The sequence below is a fragment of the Armigeres subalbatus genome, chromosome 3, assembly GCF_024139115.2.
Source record: "Armigeres subalbatus isolate Guangzhou_Male chromosome 3, GZ_Asu_2, whole genome shotgun sequence".
Classification (NCBI taxonomy): domain Eukaryota; kingdom Metazoa; phylum Arthropoda; class Insecta; order Diptera; family Culicidae; genus Armigeres; species Armigeres subalbatus.
In genome coordinates, this window is record NC_085141.1 from 269,596,133 (window position 1) to 269,618,337 (window position 22,205).

A 22,205-nucleotide genomic window follows, 5' to 3' on the forward strand; every position below is an offset into this window, starting at 1 on the left:
GTACCTATAATTGTGTGATGAGTAATCTTATTTTCTTGGTTAAACCACATTTTTTATTTCAAATTTTGATTTTTTTTTTTTGTTTAAAACCCAGGTTGAGGAAACTGGGGTAATAAGCACCTTCGGAGCAAAACGACCCATTTGCATTTTTGAATACATTTTCAGTAGTTTTTCCAGAGTATTTACTACAGCGCATGTAGTACGGATCTCTAACTAGCGATCCAGTAGTAAACATTAATGAAAATATTCCTGCATCGCTGAATATGCCAAAAAGTCGTTTTGCCCCGGGGGTGCATATTACCCCAGTTACCCCTAATTCCACTAGCGGTGATGATGCCTTTGTCCAATCAATCGATGCATTCCAAGTATAATTGCCTACCTTAAGGCGTTTACCGACGCTTGCTTTATACATAGATAAATGATTGAATCGTTTGATGATCAAAGTTCCCCCAAATTGAAGAGTCAAAAAACTTCATAAAAGGATTTTTAAAACAAGTTTAAAATTATCAAATAATCAAGAACAATTGCCTAATACGTTATACATGTAGCAGTACTCGTTTTAAAAATATGAGAAAAGCCACTTACTGAGGAAATCATCAATGTTCCTCCGGATCACGGCACTATAGATCGTGGTAACGGAATGATTGATAGAAGCATAATTCGTAATCTGATTGCAGTACAGGATAGCGATCCGTTTATTGATAATATGTTAGTCACATATGCTGAAGTCGTAGTCAACGCTAGATGTTAGCTTAGATTTTTTGATGTGAGAACGAACGTCGTCAGCACAAACAGCATACTTCTTGAAAAAATATCAGCATAAACACTTTCAAGGACACATGTTATGCTCATATTTCTTGGATTTTTTTTCAAATGGTTCTAATTTACTTTGAAAAAGACGCACGTCGAAAAAAGCTACTAAATCAATATCGATAATCCGTGAACGTGAATTTTAAGATAAACGTAAGAAACGGCTCAACGAAATCGATAAGCGCAAACCGTTCATCTTTCTTAAATCTTTTACTTGCTGTGTATATGCAAATCGAGTTTTCATAATATTTCAATTATTGTTCATTTCGGGTGGCCAATACCCGGAAAATAGGAAATTAAACTTATAAATCCCAAAATCCGCGTAAAGAAAGCACAAAAAGCGAGCTCAGCGTATAATGATGCATTCATCACCTTCAAAATTATATTCCATTCGTTTCATTTGTGACACATATTATATCGCATAGAAAAATGTCACGGTAGCTCATGACTTTTTTTTCTGTCATGCTACAATAATTTGTGTTACATGACCGTCATACATGCAACACGAGACCATCAACAGATTTACAGTTCAAGACAGTACATTTTAATCTACTGCCTGGGACTCAAACCAGGAACGCAACCGTGATTTTCTTCAGAAATTACTTTAAAAAATTCGCAAGGAAATCCGTCAGATACTCCTTCAAAAATTTCTTACGAAATTCCTCCTGAAATAGGAACCTTCCGGAGTAATTCTTGGAGAAATTTTCTGCAGAATATCTTGAAAAATTACGGTGGGAATTTCAAAACAAACTCCTGGAAAAATCTTGAAGAAATTTTCGGGGGAACTTATAAAGGGATTTGTGGAGGAATTTCAGGAATTTCGAAATATATTTCCGGGGAAATTCTTGAGGGAATTTTTGGGAGAATTCATGGAGGAATTACTGGAAGAAAAAGTAGGAGAGTTTAGAGAAAAATTGCCAGGGTTATTGTTTTAAGATATTGCAGCAAATTCCTAGAAGTAATTCTCGGAAAATCCTAAAGGTCTTTTTAGATGATTTTTCATTGATATTTTAGGCGGAGTACCTGCAGAAACCTTGCAGAGAATTCAGGCAGGATCTTCCGGAATTTAAAGGGGATTTTTTGGAGTGAGTACCTTTGATGAAAGTTTTGATGAAAATTTAGGAAGAATATCTGGAGAAATAGGCAGATTAATTTGCAGACGAATTTCTCAAGAAATTTCCGGGAGAGTTCCCGAAGAAAAAAACCCTGAACAATTTCCCAGGAGAGTTTTTCCATCGAGGGCTTCCACGTTAGCTACTTCAAAAAGAATTTCTGGAAAGACCTAGATCAATGAAGAAATCTTGGTGGAATATCTAGAGTTACTCCAGATAGAATGTCAAGAGAAATTACATGGGGATATCAGAATGATTTTCTGGTGGAAGTTCTGGGAAAGGACTAAAGGAGACGTAGATATTTCTAAGGGGATTGCTGAGTAAATTGCTGAAAAGTCACCAAGAAAAATATTAGAAATTTTGAATATATTCGAATGAATTAACGATAAATACTTGGCAATAATTTAAGATGGATGTTCGAAGGATGTTTCCACGGAAAGAATCCACGGAAAAAATGTGGAAAAATTTGACTAGACTATGAGTCCTAGTAAAATTTCTGGATGAACTACCAGAGGAATTCCTGGTGGAGCTTCCGGAATAATTTCTGGAGGAGCTTCCGGATGAATTGCTGAGGAACTTCCGGAGGAATATTGGTAAGAATTTCTGGAGGAACTTACGGAAGAATTCCTGAAGGAACTTGCGGGAGAACTCCTGGAGGAATATGCAGAGCACGCAGCTAAATTTCATACGGTTAAACTAAAAAAGAATATTGTTGATTCCAACAATCAATCTATTATTGAACCAAAAATATTTGATTGTTGATTTAACAATATTGTATGTTGAAACAACAATATTATTTTTATTTCAACAGTATTTATTTTTGAAACGAGTTTGCGTTTTTGGGAATAGGCGTGTATTTTTGAATGTCAACAACATTCTTTATTCGTTTGTTCTGATATAAATTAAAGCCGCTGGTCTTAAGCTAAATAATTGATTTCTAAATAAAGCTCTATAGTTTTCCTAAATTAAATAAAAGAGAGATTTATTGAAAACTCGCTGTGAGGAGAAATCAGCAACGTTGTGGTGCATACATATGCGTAGGTAAGTTCAAAATATACAAATAATTACCGAATAACTGTACACATTTTTGTCACATTTTCAGAATGAAACCAGATAAAGGACTACCGTATCCGTCTCCATATGTATTCCCGGCCAAACAGATCTTGGAAAGACCAGGTATAAAGTGATATATTTTTATTTTCGATTGTAACCCAAATTTAAATGTGATTATAAAATCTGAACTAGAGTTTGAAAAAGTAAAAAAGGATATAATTTATTTTCAGGATTTTCTGTAGACATCTGCAGCCTCTTATGCACCATCAGAAACAACAGCAGATTGACCAACATAAATAATAATATACATATATTCAAATAAAATTAATACAATAAACATTTCCCGAGCATAAATTTGTTTTTGTTTACATTCGAGAAAAAAAAAAGAAATAATATAAATACATACATATGCAATGAATTCAACAATATTATATTGTTGAATTGATCGTATTCACGCATTAAATCAACAATATAATCACAATTACTTCAACAATAATATTGTTGTTTCTACAATAAAGCAACTGAGATCTTGATTGTAAAAACAACAATATTATGGATTGATTCAAACCGAAAATATTATTAGCCCTGAGCTAACAATATTTATTGTTGAAATCAACCCAGAATATTGTTGTTTCTACAATCCATTTTTCTGCGTGAGGAATTCCTAGAGGAACATGCGCAGGAATTCCTGAAAGAGCTTACGGAGAAATTCCTAGAGTAATTCTATATAAATTCCGAAAATTTTCTAATGCACGAAATTAATTCACGCCGCCGCCAATCATCAGCCGCGCCGATAAAATTTTAATCGGCGCACAGGTCTAGATTGAATATCAAGTGAAATCCTGTATGGAATTTTCGAACAAACTTCTAAGGTATCCCAGGAAGAGCCATTGGAAGAAGCTGCTGTTCCAGTAAGACGTCTTAGAGGAATCTTAGAAGAAAATAAATAACTGAAAAAAATAACAAAATAAAAATAACTATTCAACCAACAGGGTGTCTACTACCTGGAAAAACCTGGAAAATACCTGGAATTATCAGGGAATTTCTGACATAATCAGGGAAATTTCAATACCCGGTGATCATGAGTGAAATTCTCTCAAAAGATGAAAAATCCATAAAAATATTTGAATAAATATACCAATCAAATCTATTGAAAATGTAGTGAACGTTAATGGGTCGTTATTCCGCAAAAAAACTTTTTGCCTTCTTCAAAAGCATGGAGAATTTCCGAAGCTATTCTTGGTGATATCCAAGAATTTGTTCGGGAAATCAATTATGGATTACTTTGTAAATTCTTTTGAGTTTTCCCTCGGAAATTCTTTATGAATATATTAAAAAATACTAAATTAGCTAGGATTTTTCAAAGCAATTCCTGGAGGAACTTCCGAAGGAATTTGGAGATCAGTTTTCCAAGGAATTTTTCAAAGAAATCACTAAGAGAGTGTCTATAAGAATGATTAGCAATTTTCTAAATTATTTCTGGAGGAATTTCCAAAAAGAATTCCCGGAAGAATTTCAAAACGAATTTCCGGACGATTTTTCGTATGGTTTCTTCAAAAAATAGTGATTTGTGAAGGATTTTTGTTAAAGAAATTCTTGAAAGAACAGCCGAAAGAATCCCGAATAGATTTTTCAAAGGAGTTTCTAAAGGTATTCTCGAAGATTTTCCAAAGAATTCTTAAAAGCAAAATATCCGGAAAAACTCCTCCAGCTGTTTGCTAAAGTTTTCCTCAAGATTCTTCTGAATGAGTTCCCAAAAAATCCCAAGGAAGTAAAGCAGTAATAGAACGCTAGTGGCGCTGTAATCATTGAAATTGTTTTGCCAAAAAGGTATAAAAGGTATTTCCGGTATTATAAAGGTATTTCCGAGGGATTTTCACAAGACATTTTCGAACAAACACCTAAAGGAATTTCAATAAAAAAAATCGTTAAGGAATCGTCAAATGCATCTCTAAAGGAATTTCCGAAACAATTCCTTGATTTGTTTTCTAAATTTTTAGCAAAGAAATTTTCAAATTAAATCCTGGAGGAAGTTCTGAAGCAATTCTTAAAATACGGAGAAATTTTCAGAGGAATACTTGGAAAAGTTTCCTCTGTGATTCCTGTACGAATTTTGATTCAATGGCTGAAGCAATTTCCGGGCGAACTTGCGAAGGTATTCCTGGAAGAATTTCTTAAGTAATTTACAACATTGTTTATGTGAGGCTAGCAACAAATTCTTTAAAAACATATTTTTCGCAATATGTATTTACTTTTTTGACCCTTCCTTCGGAAGTGTCTATAATTTCATGCGTTACGCAGGTGTGTTACGTATTATTCTATCAAGAAATCTCGTAAATTATTAAATAAAATGTATGGTATTTGAAGCAAATTCACTTTGATATTGAAAATATAATTATAACAAATGATATGATATGGAAATATGCCTATTTTTCTAATTTGTTTCAAAGAAACAAATGATTCTAATTGAAGAACATATAGAAGCATGTACAAAAAAATCTTCGCAAAAAAGCAAAAACGTAAAAATTGAAAGAGATTTCAAAAATTTCTTCATTGAAAGGTAGATAGTAAATGTGAGCATGTTTTGAGACACTAATAGACCACTTGTATGCATGTATGTGTGCGTATGTGTGCAAATTCTGAAATTTACTACCATGTAAATCTCACTCATTTTTAAGGTATTGAACAAGTTTAGTTTTACCAAATTAGCATTCATAAGGCGAAATATATGTTATTATTGAACGCTATTGAGTTTCGCTCAGATCAATAACTGATTTAGTTAGTTCTGGATTAATTAATATCGAGGTCTCTGGAAATTACGAGTACAATATATGCATCCAGTGTTACGATAGTTACTAACCATGTCACAATAGCTATTCAATCCGACGCGCGCCTTATAGATAGGCAGCAGGAAGTACAGTGCGTTATCATTCGTTGAGTTTTCACTCAACTCACGACATCCGCCTTTGGGTAGGCAATAATTATTTTGTCACTTTTACGGTAAATCGCCGTGGGAAGCTGAGTAGTTTTATCTCGTTTTAAATACTGGATTCTGGAAAAATGTCCTAATAACTAAGGAAGGGTCAAAATATCACTGTAGGTGGATTAATCTGGGTTTTTAAATGACTATTGTGCTGCTAAAATCTATATATGGCACGTTTGTTTTTACCTGGAAATTAATGTAAAACACCTGGAAAAAACCTGGAAAAATCAGGGAATTTTGTTTTTACAGATGAGTAGACACCCTGACCAAATAAATTTATCCTCATTTTGGTAACGCAGCTAATTTTTTTTTAATTGTCGTCGACAAGTCCATAGATTGGAACTAAACTTACTGTAAAAACTAAATATGTAATCAGCTGTTTCAGATGTTCCTTAAATTGTTCAAAATAATAGTATAATTTGTGTTACGTAAGACTGTCAAATATTTATGACACGCTGCTTTTTTAAACTTGTTCTACTGAATTCGTTATCACAATAATGATGTTTAAATCAGATGTAAAATTATTACGTAGCATATGAAGGACCTCACGCATACGCTATGATCAAAACATATTCAAATTTTAACTAAAATCTTACAGAAAATTGAACGAAAAACTTTTTTTTTGGTGTGCGTACTACCGAGGTAAAATGTACGTACTATCGAGGGTACGCACTATCGAGGGCACGTACTATCGAGGTATACCTATGCCTGTACTCATGTTTTTCTTTTAAAATCCTTATTCAGATTGCTATTAGAAATCAAGGTGGGTGTGGTCCTTGATTTCAATCTAGGATAAAAATCACTAAAGCATGAGGATTACTACTTCTTGCCACGCCCAGCTTCAACGTAACTTGGGAGGAGAAGGAAGTGTTGGTGTAGTATTGTAGTACTTACTTAACGAGAGGCCCCCGACTCAGCGACAACGTCATAAGTACCACGGAGTTGGATATTGGGGAAGGTATTCGTTGGGTCAGGATTTGCCTGTAGCTGACATGTGACCGTGGTAGATCTTACACCGTAACACACCACGCAAAGGTGACTACCCAGCGTTACGAGACTATGAAGGTCACAAGAGCTACTTTCATCCCATTAAGTAGGTATCGGTGGACACGGATCCTTCCCACAATCAAAGTTGCAATAAAAAGGAAGTGGTGTACACAACATTGTACAAAAGTAATCCATTTTGAAATCTGTAGTTATTTATAATCCACTTGACTTCCCCATGATACCCCGTGCTAGAGCTGTGGCGCATCGCTGTATCCGTGCTATGAAGCTGCCCTTATCATTAGTATAAATCTGCAATCATGAATTTGGTGCAGCCCCATTTGTCTATGCCTACGTACGGTAGTTGATAAAAAAATAGTCTGATATGGAAATCAAAATAAAGCATCTCACAAGCAATGCTTCCATTGCCACGCTTGCCATAAGGCAGCTGGTGTCCATAATTTAAAGCGACCGGCAATAAATGGCTCTGCCGGTCGCTTGTAATAGATAGTAAAAAAATAGTAAATGAGTGCACAAATCGGTGACTGTTGATAGCAGCAGGCAGATCTAAAGATTTGTAGTAAGGACATATTAGCCAGTAGATTAATGTGATGGCATTAAAGAGTAATGCGAATCGATTAACTCGATTAGATTAATTAAAAAATGTGCAATCCTCACCGTTATAACGTCGTGACCTGTCGTGACATATACAGAAGGATGCAAGATACTAATTTAAAAAAAAATGATCAAATTACATAAGAGAAGTATGTATGATTGTGATGCTAAAAAGTCAAAACATTTGTTTGGAATACTTGCTAGTAGAAGAAGTGCAATATAATAAATATTCTCTCTATTCGTATAAATGAAACTCTATTAAGCCTATGAATGGTCTCCAAATTCTTGGTTCTTTCAGTTGGCCAGACGAAATCAGAAGCAAAAAAGTAGGAAATCTAACAAACTTGAGAAAACCACCAAGTTGTTCTGTAACATTGAGCAAAGTGACCCCATAACAGTAACACTAGAAAAAATAGACGCCTATGTCATTAGAAAATCAATTATATTTCCATACTCATGAATGTCATAAACCTTATTCTTCAATTTCTCCCATGCCTACTTCGGTCGATTTATAGGATATTGATAGGACTTGCGATTGGTGTATGCTACAGAATCTATTATGCATAGAGTTGCGCAAAGAGTGAAGCCAAATCTACCTATTAAACTGTCAAACCGTCTACCTATTGAGCAAAGTAAAAAAAACGAACAGTGGGTAATGTCTGTGACATAACAGCTAAGTGGACGTAGGACTTGACTTGACCATGCCTTTAAGATACATAATATGTCCAAATTTCTCACATCAACTAGGGTAAAGTGTCCAATAGTGGACCCCCAACCAATAGTGGACCCTCCAGCCATTTTTGCATTATTACAGCACATTGTAAACATTTTGCTACGAAATTCCATCGGGAGAACCTACCTTACAGTCCTATGATTTGATTACATGCATTGGAAATGCTATGACAAGTAAAATTAGATGATTTTTTACAATTCTATAAAAAATAAACACGAGAGTGTCCATTATAGGAATATTTTAGGGGGTCCATAATAGGGCAGAAGAACGTCCCGAAACGGAACATAAAAATCAAATGGAGTGTCGACTATAGGGAAGCAAATTCCTATTATGGACCCCCAGGGGGTCTACTATAGGGCGAATTCAGTCAGACTTTAAAATGTTAATTTCAACGAATAACGTCGGGTATTTGAGTGTTTCGTGTATGTATCGTGAAGAGGAGATGCAGAGCTTGATATTATCTATCACGCAAAATTATTATTTTGAAAATTTCCACTTCTTATGCCAGGAAGAGCAAAATTTCGCTACTAGGGGGTCCACTATTGGGCATTTTACCCTATTTTGGATAAATAATCGGCGTTGCATACCATTCCTTGGCAAAATCTTCTCATCAAACCGACACAGAAATCAAATCTACCTCGACCAAGAATCATCAAAAACAATTCAGGAAGTATCTGTCCGGTCACGGAATATTAGCCTCGACAGTGGCAACCTTCCCACTGAAGGACTGCCTGAAATAAGCCACAAGTTGGCCCAGCAGGGGATGTAGGGCCTCCTAAACCGTGCGATAGCGACTGGAGGAGAACATTATTTTTAACTCTTAGGCTGTTTGGCTGTTTGCTTCGGCTAAGTCCAAAAAGTAAGAAAACTATGTTTTCAAATAACCGGGAATTTCTAGTGGTGGTATAAAAAAGACTGAATGCTCTGCGAGCGAATGCACTTTTCTTTTATACCTTATTTTGAATCTTCTCTGCTTCCCAATTGGTGGGCCAATCAGCCAGTGTCTTGTATCCCGTTTCTTTGTCAGCCAAAGCGTCATCATCATCAAGGCGTTCGAGAAGGGCTTCTTCTTTTTTACGCTTGTTGCTCGCTGCTGGCGTCTATTTCCTAACGGACTTTTCGCTTGATACAGGCCAATAAGCCGGGCAAGCGAGCTTAGAATTGCAGTTCAGGTGAGAAGTACGTGTTCTTTTCTGAGACAACATTGTTAGTAGTAGATGGAAGGAAACACCCGGACATGGGATTTCGGGATTTAGAATTGGTAACATGGGACGATCATTCACGTTCGCTTTGTGTGCGGTCAGTATCAAACAATGTTTATCTAGATATTTCTTGATTAATGGCAAAAAAACCAACATTTGATGAAAAATCGATTGATAGTTTATTAATGTTTGAGCTGTTATCGGTGTTTTTTAATCCAAATATCCAAATATTATGTGAGAGATTTGGACATCTTTTTTTAGGCATGGTCAAGCAAAGTCCTTCGTCCACTTCGCGGTTAAATCAGAAAAATTATCCATTTGACGCTATTTATGAAAATTACGCATAAAATTTTATCACTAGAATATTGGATTTGTCACCCAAGTACAATTTCTATCCCGAAGGGTATTGAAAGCTTTGATATTGATCTCTATTATTGGCTCTCTGAAGAACCGTTTGTTTTTTGGACATACATGCTGCATCATGTGGCTTTTCTTCAGCCTGTCTCGGCTCATCACCGATGCCGGCCGGTCTCGGCTCGACTCTGCTGCTGCTGCCGATATCTGCTCAGCATTGCTGCTTTGTCGGGTCTGGAGGGTGGACTGCTGCTGTACTGGCTAGGTTTCGGCTGATGATGGTGGCTTCGATGGTGTTGAGCCGAAAAAGCGGTCGGTGCAGACTTCGTTCCCTGCTAAAAGGTGTGAGTGCTGTTCAATCGATGATGCGGTTGCTTCGCTTGTCCCGGTCAGAATGAAAGGAAAAAATCGCGTTGCATTGCGCTATTTCATGGCTTCTCGGCAGACCCAGCGGCTGCTCATTCGCTGGTGTCTGCACCAATGAGAACGTGGTAATGGAATGATGCAAGAATTATGCGGTACCCATATTTATAGGTTCCCTTGATCTCAATGTTTTTCATTGAAAACAGTTCCATGCTTATTGAAACAAGTTTTTCGGGTCTTATCAAGCATGGACATGGAAGGCATACTTGAAATCTGTCGATTGAGGGGCTTACCGCAGAAATTCGTCCACTGAGACGAACGCTATTAACGTTTAAAATCTTTCAACACAGCGTAACGCGGTCGATTTGAATATTTTGGAATGACACCCGGTATAGTAAAGAGAGACGTAAGTCCTACGTCAAAAAATAAGCTCGTACCTATAGACGAATCCAAGTAAAAATAAGAAGAAGACACACGACGGTGTTAACTTTGACAGATCCTACAGCACAGCATAGGAAGATCATTTTAAAATGCTTATAATAAATTCTAGACAAATTGTAATTAAAATCTAAAAAAAAATGATGTACGATACGGAAAAAGTTCTGAATTAATGTAAAAAAAAATGAAAAAAATGTATCTATCATACAGTTCGGAACTTTTTTCGTATCATACATCAATCAGATTTTAATTACATTTTGTCTAGACTTTATTATAAGCATTTTAAAATGATCTTCCTATGCTGTGCTGTAGGATCTGTCAAAGTTAACACCGTCGTGTGTCTTCTTCTTATTTTTACTTGGATTCGTCTATAGTTATGTGATAAGCAATCTTATTTTCTTGGTTAATCCATAGTTTTTGTTTCGAAATCTTGTTGTACAATGTTGAAAAACCCAGATAATTCCACTAGCGGTGATGATGTTTTGCTCGGAACAATCGATGCACATCGCTTCAGCGTAAGAGATTCCAACTATAATTGCCTACCTTAACCCTTTATAAGGCAGACGAATCTAAACAATAAATTAACAAAAACAACAATAGGACACAATGTTGACATGGTATTAAACTCAAATGTATGTTTGTTATACATTAAACAGTTCAGAAACATTGAAAAATTGGTGGCAATATAGTTGCCACTGCCCGCCAAGCGGTAAAACATTGGTGGCAATATAGTTGCCACTGCCCGGCAAGCGGGAAAACAGGCAACAACAAAAATATAAAAAGATTTTTAAAAATTTGGTTTTACGTAGAACCAGTCAAATCAAGGTACGTTACATTTTTTGGTGAAGAGTCCTAGTCAGAAAACGCATTATAAGTGAAAAAAATTTTTTTCGCGTTTTTTCTCCCAAGGGGGGACCCTTGGGAAAAAAACACAATTTCGTCAAAAATCCAAAAACAAATATACAGAAAGGTAAAGCTTTTTTCACGCTAATCACGTAGTAATCTAACACAGGAGATTCAAAATAATTGATACCAACGGGAAAAAATATATCTTTGTCGTTTTTTTAACAAATTATAACTGAAAATCCTTCTTCCAATCGAAACTTACGATCTGTTCGTAAAAAAACTGTTCTCAAATTGACATTTCAATTTTTTTATGGCTCAAATTCACCTGGGGTGTTACTAGGAAGCAAATAAAGTCACTACATGTGAAATAATAAGTAGAGCTCTTGTTAATAAATAGAAAAACATATTATTTGTTCTAAATTAATGATTTCGTGTGTGTTACTTCTACGTGAAGTTAAACGATTTACAATGATATGGAAATGCTAATATCATCTTCCAAACTTGGACGTACATGTTCATGATAGCATTAGAGGCGAAAGTATAGAATTGATAGTTCCGTTAGGATACGGCAGGCATGAAGAATGTTTTTATAGAAGTCGATTTGAAAGCGAGCGGAGGGCAATATTTGTGATGGCACATATCGCACGACCTTCCTTCTGCCAAGCTCCCGTATGAAGGGGGGAGGGAAGAATATCAGTGTGGAAGCTGATATATCTCCACTGGCAAAAGGAAGGTGGTTTGACTTGCTCATATGCCATCGCGTGCGGAAGGATTTGCTATCGACGAGTACTGTCCCCAAATTTCTAATTAGAGGCAATAGGTAGTCGTTGGGTTCAACCCCACGTCATTTATAGAAAGAAAATGACAACCTGACAACCATATACAATGAAACATTTTTAGTTTCGCCGGAGCATTGGACACAGTCCTTCCTTACTCTTATATCAATGGACTAACGAGTAAGGCCTTCCAATTTATTTCTAGAAGGTTCAGACTTCAGACGATGGGCAAATGCATGCATCTGCTTGTGTTTATCTTCTTCTTCTTATCCTTCTTCTCCGTCTTCTTCTTCTCCTTCTTCTTCTTCTCCTTCTTCTTCTTGCTGAGAACTCCACAGGTCCCAAAATTCACGAATACCAATTTCCTTCTCTGCGACATTGTCGCTCTTGAAGATCGCATTTTGTGCCATAATGTCTCAACCGGTTCCTTGTTAGACTTGAAAATGGATGCAAATATCAATAATCCCATGAAGGCATCAACGGGTGTCCATTTTTCTCCCATTTCTTCCAATCCCTATTCGTTTGTATGTTGAATGATAAGAGCTATAATAGCTATAATATTATCTGCAAATGAGGCTTTGAAGGCATCAACTTCACTGCTGATACGCGCGGTTGCAAAGCTCGATATCCCAGGACGAGTACGCATAATCTCATGGGAATGCTTCCGCACAACCTTTGATTTTAGAATATTCTGCTCCCATCGAGTTCCGTCTTTTGAAGTCCATGGATTATTTTCATCAGCATTACATAGTTCTCTGATTCCGATTCAACCATTTCACCATCCGAAGATCCAAAATCAAAATCCTAATCCATGATGCACCTGGGATGAAATAAATCAGTTTTTTATGCATTGAATAAAAGGTACACTCAATTCTTTTTTTACACGGGGGATGCGTTCCGTGTAAAAAAAGTTTTCAGTTCAAAATTTGAAAATCCGTGTAAAAAGTTTCATGATTTCTCGACAAATCATACAAAATGGAGAAACTGCAAAAATTTTGTATGGGATTTTTATTACACGGCCGTGTAAAAAAAATCCGTATAAAAACAGAATCGGGTGTATTTACCACACAATATAATTCAGATGTAAAAATATGTCCCGGCTAAATAATGTATGTCGAACCCACTTGCACGAAATAACAGAGAAGATTATATTTCAATTTTACTCTGAAACATGCATTTCCGCAACAGGCTGATGCAGACTATGTTCTAAAACAGTTAAATTCAAAATTCTTATCAATAACCAGAAACTACGAATAGATCGCGTGATTTGCATGTTTTGCAATTACAGTCAAACCTCCATGAGTCGATGTTCTATGACTCGTTATCGACTCATGGAAGCAAATTATGGCATACTAAAAAATATTTTCTGGGTTACTGTGATGGTCCCTTCGAACAGCTTTCCAAGGATTTTCTATTCCACATCTCGATATTTCCATGAGTCGATGGACCCTTTGATATCGACTCATGGAGGTTTGACTGTATAATGGTGTATGGATCTTCTCTTTGTTGGCACTAAATACTCCACCAAGGCATGCCTGGCAGCTTAGTGTTCATTAAGTGCTTCCATAAACCACAGTTATTACATATATAGACATACAGACAACTTTACTGAGGAATGTGGTTCACCCTTGATTTTGAAACACTAGCGAACCTAGTAGTGGAAGGCAATTTTAACTGAAGAGCAATTATGAGACAGAATAGCAGCGCATGCCTTCTGTCATTTTCTTCCGCCTTGGGTATATCGGACGGAACAGGGACGAACGTGAGGTCGATTGTTAATACCGTTGATACACAATGAGTCCACTTTGAAACTTGCAGTTTGTTCTGATTCATTTTTCTGTTCTTTGGATATAAATTGCAAGGTTTCTAAGCTAAGTTACCATGTTTTTAATTCTGTTTAGGATTGTCATCGACATCCTAAGGAGCAATTCACGGCGATCTAACAACTTGTAACATTTTTTCATTCGCATACAGTCAAACCTCCATGAGTCGAAATTGAAGGGACCGTCGACTCAAGGAAATATCAAGATGTGGAATAGAAAATGTTTAAAGGTACCATCACAGTAACCCAGAAAATATTACAGGATTCGATATCGAGTCATAGAACATCGACATCTTAGTTTCCCGGAAGAAAGATTTGTGGGCATATGGCATTGATAACACTGTTGAATGAACCTTAATTCGCAAGTTTTGTTGTTTGTTGTTTAAAAAAAAAATCATAGCTTTAAGATGAACTTTTGAAATTGGCCAATTTTATTGAAATTGGAAAGAAATGCCACACACAGGATAGCAAATATAGTTGGAATTACAAGAGCACATATTTATAAGTGATTTAATGTTTCATAGTATTAAACTTCTCTAATCTCCCATAAGACCATGTCCCTATTAAGAAATTCGTATGAACCGAAGCTAGAAACCTACAGTTTCCGTTTGACGCCAGGAAAAACCTAAAATCGTGTGAACTTAAAATTTTTGTGATCGTTATTAACATCGTTGTGAACCCTAATTAACAATGTATCACTTTTTTGTAGTGCATTTCAAAAGTTTGATTTTTATCTCGTTGCGTCACAAAGTAATGCCGTTGTTTTGGGTGTACTTGGATTGAGGTGGACCATCCAATTAACCTTCCTATTAATCTGGATTCCCGAACAATATGGAGAAGTTACAACATCTAACGAAATTTTGAAAGTTTCACTTATTCTGGGAACATTTGCATACCATTTTTCATTCGAATTGCTTGGAAAAAATATAAACAAGGTCTCCAAAGTTCGGTATGAAGAAATCGTCAAGCTCTGGAATGAACTCTTGGCCACTTTGATTAATATTTCGGATCTTCCGGAGGAATGTTTCCGGGGCGTTTGGGGTCACAAAATAGTTGCATTATTGATTCCAAGCACATCTTGCCATGGCGGATCTTCTAGATGACCGTTTCTGAGGCATTTGAAGGTCACAGGAGACTTTAACTATTGATTGCACCCACAGTTCGCCAAAAAGCATGGTTACGAAAAAATCGCGAAGCTCTGGGATGAACTTTTAAAATTGGTCACTTTTAGGGATGTGCCGGATCTTCCGGAGGACCGTTCCTGGGACATTTGAAGGCTACTGATTACTTTCACTATTATTTTTATTATTATCTTTATTAGTGACGTTTTCGGCCCTGGGCTGGTTCACCACGTTCACTATTGATTGCACACACAATTCGCCAGAATGGATGGTTACGAAAAAATCGCGAAGTATTGGGATGAACTTTCGGAATTGACTACTTTTACGGATGTTCCGGATCTTCCGGAGGACCGTTTTTGGGGAATTTGGAGGTCACAGAAGACTCACTATTGATTGCACTCACAATTCGCTAGAATGGATGGTTACGAAAACATCGCGAAGCTCTGGGATGAATTTTTAGAATCGGCCACTTTTAGGGATGCTCCGAATCTTCCAGAGGGCTTTCCGATGACCGCTGAATGGATGAAGTTACCAAGAAATGACGCATACAACATAGCAAATGCATTTGGAATCATCAGAACACATGCTTGCTAGCAATTTCATGTTTCATAACACGAGACCAAAAAATTAGGTGCAAAATTGAGAATCTCAAACAGTTCCTCTTCAGTACAGGTTCCCCGGGGACTAGAGAGGTCAACTTTCACGAATCACCACATGGCCTTATTCTAGGAACCTACAGCTTTCGTTTGGTGCCTAAAAATCGAAAATCGGTTGAAATTTGAGTTTGAAGTTTGATGAAATCTTGGGTCCAATTGGACCCCAATGCACAATGTGTTACTTTTTTGTGGCGCCTCGACTAGATGTCGCTGAAAACTTTTTTTTTTTTTTTTTTGTGTCTTTATTAAGGAGACTTTCAGCCCGAGGCTGGCTCGTCTCCGGACGCTGAAAACTGATTTTATCAGAGAATCTTAGTTTCCAAAAGTTAAAAAAATTCAGAATTTTTCAGATTTTTATCTCGTTGCGTTACAAAGTTACAGCGTTGATTTAGATGTGCTTGGGTTGTTCGACACTCGACAGAGGAATCCTCTGCATCTCCATGAGCGCATTGGAAAGGAATAGTATGTCAGATGGGGAGGAAATGTATTAGAAATCGCCTTTTTAAGCGACTTAATATTTCTTTTGAACGAAGCCATATTCTTGAAGATACAAAAACGGAATAGCAACGCGTGTCTAACGTATTTTTCCGAAAACTGATTCGATATCTTAACTACTTTGCGACGACTAAAACACGCACTATACTACTGCAAACTATCAATAAGTGTTATTATCCTGATACTAGCGTTTCACGCTGTAAATATTAGAGCTAGTGCAATATACACATGAACAAAATTGTAGAGCGAACATAGCACTAGAAGTCCACCATACAACACATTTCGAAATACCGCCTCTGGAATGAGTTATCTGAATACTAAATGATAATAACATGATAAAGTTCAATCCCTGCAACAGTCCTACAACTACACCCACATCCTGTAGTACACCATTTTGCTGGCTATGTCACTGGATAAGAGTAATATTCAAAATACCAGTTCGATTATTATGCAACAAAAAACAAACAACTATAAATTGTCCCATGCCATCTTCCACTCTTGCACTCAATAACTGTCACTATGTGGCTGTTGAAACGAGTTCGAAACGGGAAGGACACTGAAAACCGATCCTTTTGTCGCCCAAAATTTCAACACTGTCAACGTTCATTGACTGCCCGACGAGTGCCGTTTAATGCAATCAACAAAACCACAAACAGCATAAGATCTTTCATCGTCCAATGAAATACATTTCTGCCGTCAATTCAGTTTTGCCTTCACACCCATTGCGACGCGACAACAATTATTTGGGCGATCTTGCACCATACCGTCAGGGTTGCCACATATACAGATTATTCTGTATTTTACAGATTTTTGGGGTAGAGCGGTGACCAAGAATCTGTATATACAGATATACAGATTTTCAGCTAAATTACAGATTTTACAGATTTCCTGAAGAGTTAAGTACTTATATAAATAATTACTATTAATAAATATTTGTTTTCTATGAGGTTTGAGGATTATAAATTTATATTCTTCGCCAAACTGATCTTATTGAAGGCTATTCTCAAATTAGCAAAATCTTAATTTAAAGAGAAAGAACATGTTGACTCTAGTTTTACTTTTTATTAACAGTTCATGCGAATCAATGATTTTGAAACCAGACTATGCACCGTAAAAAGTGTTCAGACTATATTTGATTACAGGGGTCTCAGAAAAGCTCAAGCAATAATTAAAGAAAATCAGATCTAGCATTTTCACATATCCAGAAACAATTATTCAGTAGTTCTGTTTAGTGGGTTTAGTGTGACTAAGCAATGTGGTTGGTCCACTAAAAGCTGTTGCGTATATGGCTACAACAGTTAATGACGGAATTTTGACAGATTCTATTCACATATTATTGAATTTACATCTTTTTCAACACAAAGTTTACTCAAAAACCTTTTTGATTGGGTTTAGATGGATACAGATTTTTTGGCTTGAGATACAGATATGAAGATTTCTTGGAGAAAATATACAGATTTGAATGTGGCAACCCTGCATACCGTGCAAACTCAAACTTCGGACGCTTAAGCACTTTCTGATATACAATCATCCTGTTTACTCACATTTCAATTCACAACGTTCAAATCACCATTGCAATCACTACGTATAGAACTCTTCTTTGAATTATGTATTTGATTTGTGCCAGATATTGCGAAGAATGTTTGCATTTTAAGAAAATGTCCGGCTTGTGTTCGATTCAAATCTCGGACACCGGCGGGGTTGAATTCATATTTCGGACACAAAGATTCAAACTTCGGACACCTGATTGTAGAGAATAATATAATAAAATATATAAAGTCATGATAATACCATTTGAATAGGAATGTTCATTGCAATGAATTGTTGTTGATAACGATATATAATTACAAAAACTTTAGCGTGCAACGAAAACAGAACAGCGAACTGATGCTTCTGGTACAAAACGATATGCTTTAATTGAGCGGAGAGCGGAGAGAGTAATTGGCATTAAAATGGAACTCAACTTGCGTGACGGATAGTGACGCGGCTTCTGTAGTTTTGGTGACGAATGATGCTGGAGAAAGGATGTGTGCAAATTATTGAATATAAAACATGTAAAAAAAAAATTGAAAAAAAAAAAGAAAAATAATATTGAAGTGAAAATTGAATTATTATTTGTGGTGATATAGTGTTTTACTTAAAAAAAATGAAAGATCCGACAATGGCCTGGTCGGTAAGAGTGCTACGCGCCCCTAAGTTAAAGATGCTTAACGGTTGTGATTGTTTGCTTGGTTCAGTGCGGAAGAAGAAACGAATGCAAAAAGTCAAGCGTGAAAAATACTGATGGTTTCTGACTCAAATATCAACGTAAGTTGTTTCCATTTTAGTTGACTTGTTTGTTGGATTTGAATTCTCTCAATGAGCTGAGATGTTTTTGATGTAAATACAGCTGAATTTTGTGTCTTTCGTAAGTTGAATTCGTATTGACAGATACCTCGACATGTGTCTTGTGTGTTGGACGTGAAATGCAGAGATGTTCAAGATTTTCAACTTATGAGTGCACCACAGGGCTGTTCACAAATATTTTATTAAGGAGTTTCCCTTAAAAAAAAACTGTCTGGCAATTCTTTCTAATGCAAGTGGAATGTGTTTGAAACTACATTTAAAATCTGTCAATCTAAAATAATAAAATGAAAGATTTCATATTTATTTTGCATTTTCAGTTTGTTCTGTGTGTTTGCATGTTATCAAGGTTATTTGGGAAAGCAATTCTACCTTGGAGCATGTCACACAATAATGAACACATGACTGTGCTGGATCGAGTGCATTTGGTATTTCTTTACAAAATACAACAGGAGGCGGTACCAAAATCTTTGACTTTGACTTTCCTACTATTTAGGTAATTTTTGGGATTCTTAATTAAGTTTTTAAACAATTTGGTTTTGTTGTAAATTCTCACAAGATGTTTAGCAAAACTATAGAAATGTAATTAAAATGCACTGACTTCGCTCTTGTTGCTAAACACGAACTGATTAGATTAGCATTTAGCTAAAAAATGAATCTCTAAATGTATTATAAAACAGAATCTCAATGGAAACATTCAATCTTCAAGCGGGCTGGGTGTAACAACGATGTCTCTCTATATGCGCGAGTAAATGTTTGATTATGGATTAGTTTTGAGGAAAAGTCTTATTCTTGAGCAGATAATGTTTATACAATTCATTAAAGTATAATTAATTAATGAGTAAAAAAAATCCAACTGAAATGCTTGGTACGTCCAGGCGAGTGGGACGTCGGCAACCCGAGAGGGTCGAGGAGTGAAAAATCCAACTCGAAAATGTTGGTAATGCCGTCGAGGCGTAGTGGGCAGCCCGCAAATCCCTGAGAGGTCGAGGAGTAAAAAAAAAATCCAACTGAAAATGTTGGTACGTCCAGGCGAGTGGGCGTTGCCGGAACTCCGGAGAGGGTCGAGGAGAAAAATCCAACTGAAATGTTGGCACGTCCAGGCGAGGCGCCTGAAACTCCCCGAGAGAGAGTCGAAAGAGTAAAATCCAACTGAAAATCGTTGGTGGCCGTCCAGGCGAGTGGGCGTCGGAACTCGAGAGAGGGTCGAGTGAGTGAAAAATCCAACTGAAATGCTGGTACGTCCAGGCGAGTGGGGCGTCGAACTCGAGAGGGCTCGAAAGTGAGTAAAAAAAAATCTTAAATCTGGAAATGTTGGTACGTCCAGGCGAGTGGGCGTTCGGAACCCGAGAGAGAGTCGAGAGGAGTAAAAATCCAACTGAAATGTTGGTACGTCCAGGCGAGTGGGCGTCGAACCCTCGAGAGGGTCGAGTGATTGAAAAAATCCAACTGAAATGTTGCCGTACGTCCAGGCTGTTAGGTGGGGCGCCGAACTCGAGAGGGTCGAGTGAGTAAAAAAAAATCCAACTGAAATGTTGGGTACGTCCAGGCGAGTGGGACGTCGAACCCGAGAGGGTCGAGTGGAGCGAAAAATCCAACTGAAATGTTGGTACGTCCAGCGAGTGGGCGTCGAAACCTCGAGAGGGTCGAGTGAGTGAAAAAATCCAACTGCAATGTTGGTACGTCCAGGCGAGTGGGCGTCGAACTCATGAGGGGGTCTAGTGAGTAAAAAAATCCAACTGGAAAATGTTGGTACGTCCAGGCGAGTAAGCGTCGAACTCGAGAGGAATTGGAAAGAGAATGTATTGAAAAATGGCAGAATTGTTGATATTTCTCTTGATTTTGATGCAGGATTGATGTTCTAGGAGCCTGATAAGCCCTAACTTCATGATTGTACGACCAAGATCAGTGGTTCCTAAGTGTGAAGAGTAAGAAATACGTAATTGATGAAATGGAAAGAGGAATTAAGATATTTTTCTGATTTTTAAGCCCTAACTATGATTGTACATACCTAAGGTCAGTGGTTCCCAAGTGTGAAGAGTAAGAATACGTAATTGATGAAATGGAAAGAGAATTGTAGATAAGTTTCTGATTTTGAAGCAGAATCTAGATGTTCAGGAGCCTGAATGAGCTCCTCATTACGATCATCGCCGACCAAGATCAGTGGTTCCCAAGTGTGAAGAGTCAGAACATGTAATTGATGAAATAGGAAGAGAATTGTTGATATTTTTCTGATTTTGATGCTGGAGTGGTTTCTAGAGCCTGATAAGCCCTAATCATGATTGCATGACCAAGATCAGTGGTTCCCAAGTGTGAAGGGTCAGAAGATGGTAATCTTTACTAGGAAATAGGAGGAGAATTGTTGATATTTTTCTTGATGTTGATGCAGTGATTGATGTTCTAGAGCCTGATAAGCCCTAAACTATGATTGCATGACCAAGATCAGTGGGTTCCTAAGTGTGAAGAAGAGTTAGAACATGTTAATTGATGGAATAGGAAGATAATTGCTGATATTTTTCTGATTTTGATGTAGGATTGATGTTCTAGAGCCCATGATAAGCCCCCAACCATGATTGTAATGACCAAGATCAGTGGTTCCTAAGTGTGAAGAGTAAGAATATGGTAATTAATGAAAGAGGGGAAGAAAATTGTTGATATTTTTCTGATTTTGATGCAGTGAATGATGCTCAGGAGTTTAATAAGCTCCTAAACATGATTCCATGACCAAGATCAGTGGTTCCCAAGTGTGAAGAGTCAGAAACATGTAATTTGTAAGAAAATGGCAAGAGAACTGTAGATATTTTTCTGATTTTGGATGGAGGATTGATGTCTCTAGGGAGCCTGATAAGTCTTAACTATGTGATTGCATGACTCAAGATTAGTGGTTCCCAAGTGTGAAGAGTTAGAATCAGTATGCTTCGTTCAGTTACGTATTGCTCATCAATCTTTCCAAATCAAGGAACATACAATAATCTAACTAACTCTTCACATAGGGAACCACAGTCATGGTCGACAATCATGTTAGGGCTTATCAGGCTCTAGAACTCAAATCCTGCATCAACATCAGAAAAATATCAACAATTATCTTCCTATTTCATCAATTACATTTCTAACTCTTCACACTTGAGAACCACTGATCTTGGTCAACAATCATGGTTAGGGCTTATCAGGCTCCTAGAACATCAATCCTGCATCAAAATCAGAAAAATAAATACAATTTTCTTTCCATTTTCAATTACATGTTCTAACTCTTCACGGAACCACTGATCTTGGTCGACAATCATGGTTGGGGCTTATCAGGCTGTAGAACATCAATCCTGCATCAACATCAGAAAATATCAACAATTCTCTTCCTTTCATCAATTACATGTTCTAACTCTCTGCACTTAAGACCATCTTGGTCATCAATCATGGTTAGGGCTTATCAGGCTGTAGAACATCAATCCATCAACATCAGAAAAATATAAACAATTCTCTTACTATTTGATCAATTCATATT

At 36.9% G+C, this 22,205-nt stretch overlaps 1 protein-coding gene and 1 long non-coding RNA gene across 6 annotated transcripts in view; both read left to right on the plus strand.

The window, feature by feature from the left end:
- The window catches only part of LOC134224211 (uncharacterized), a 362,411-nt gene that overhangs the window by 213,277 nt on the left and 126,929 nt on the right, over positions 1-22,205 (plus strand). The gene's annotated exons all lie outside the window — the stretch shown is intronic.
- Positions 2,827-3,329, plus strand: LOC134219656 (uncharacterized). The gene is made up of 3 exons (XR_009981625.1): positions 2,827-2,963; positions 3,025-3,098; positions 3,206-3,329. It is a non-coding gene; the product is annotated as an uncharacterized LOC134219656 (long non-coding RNA).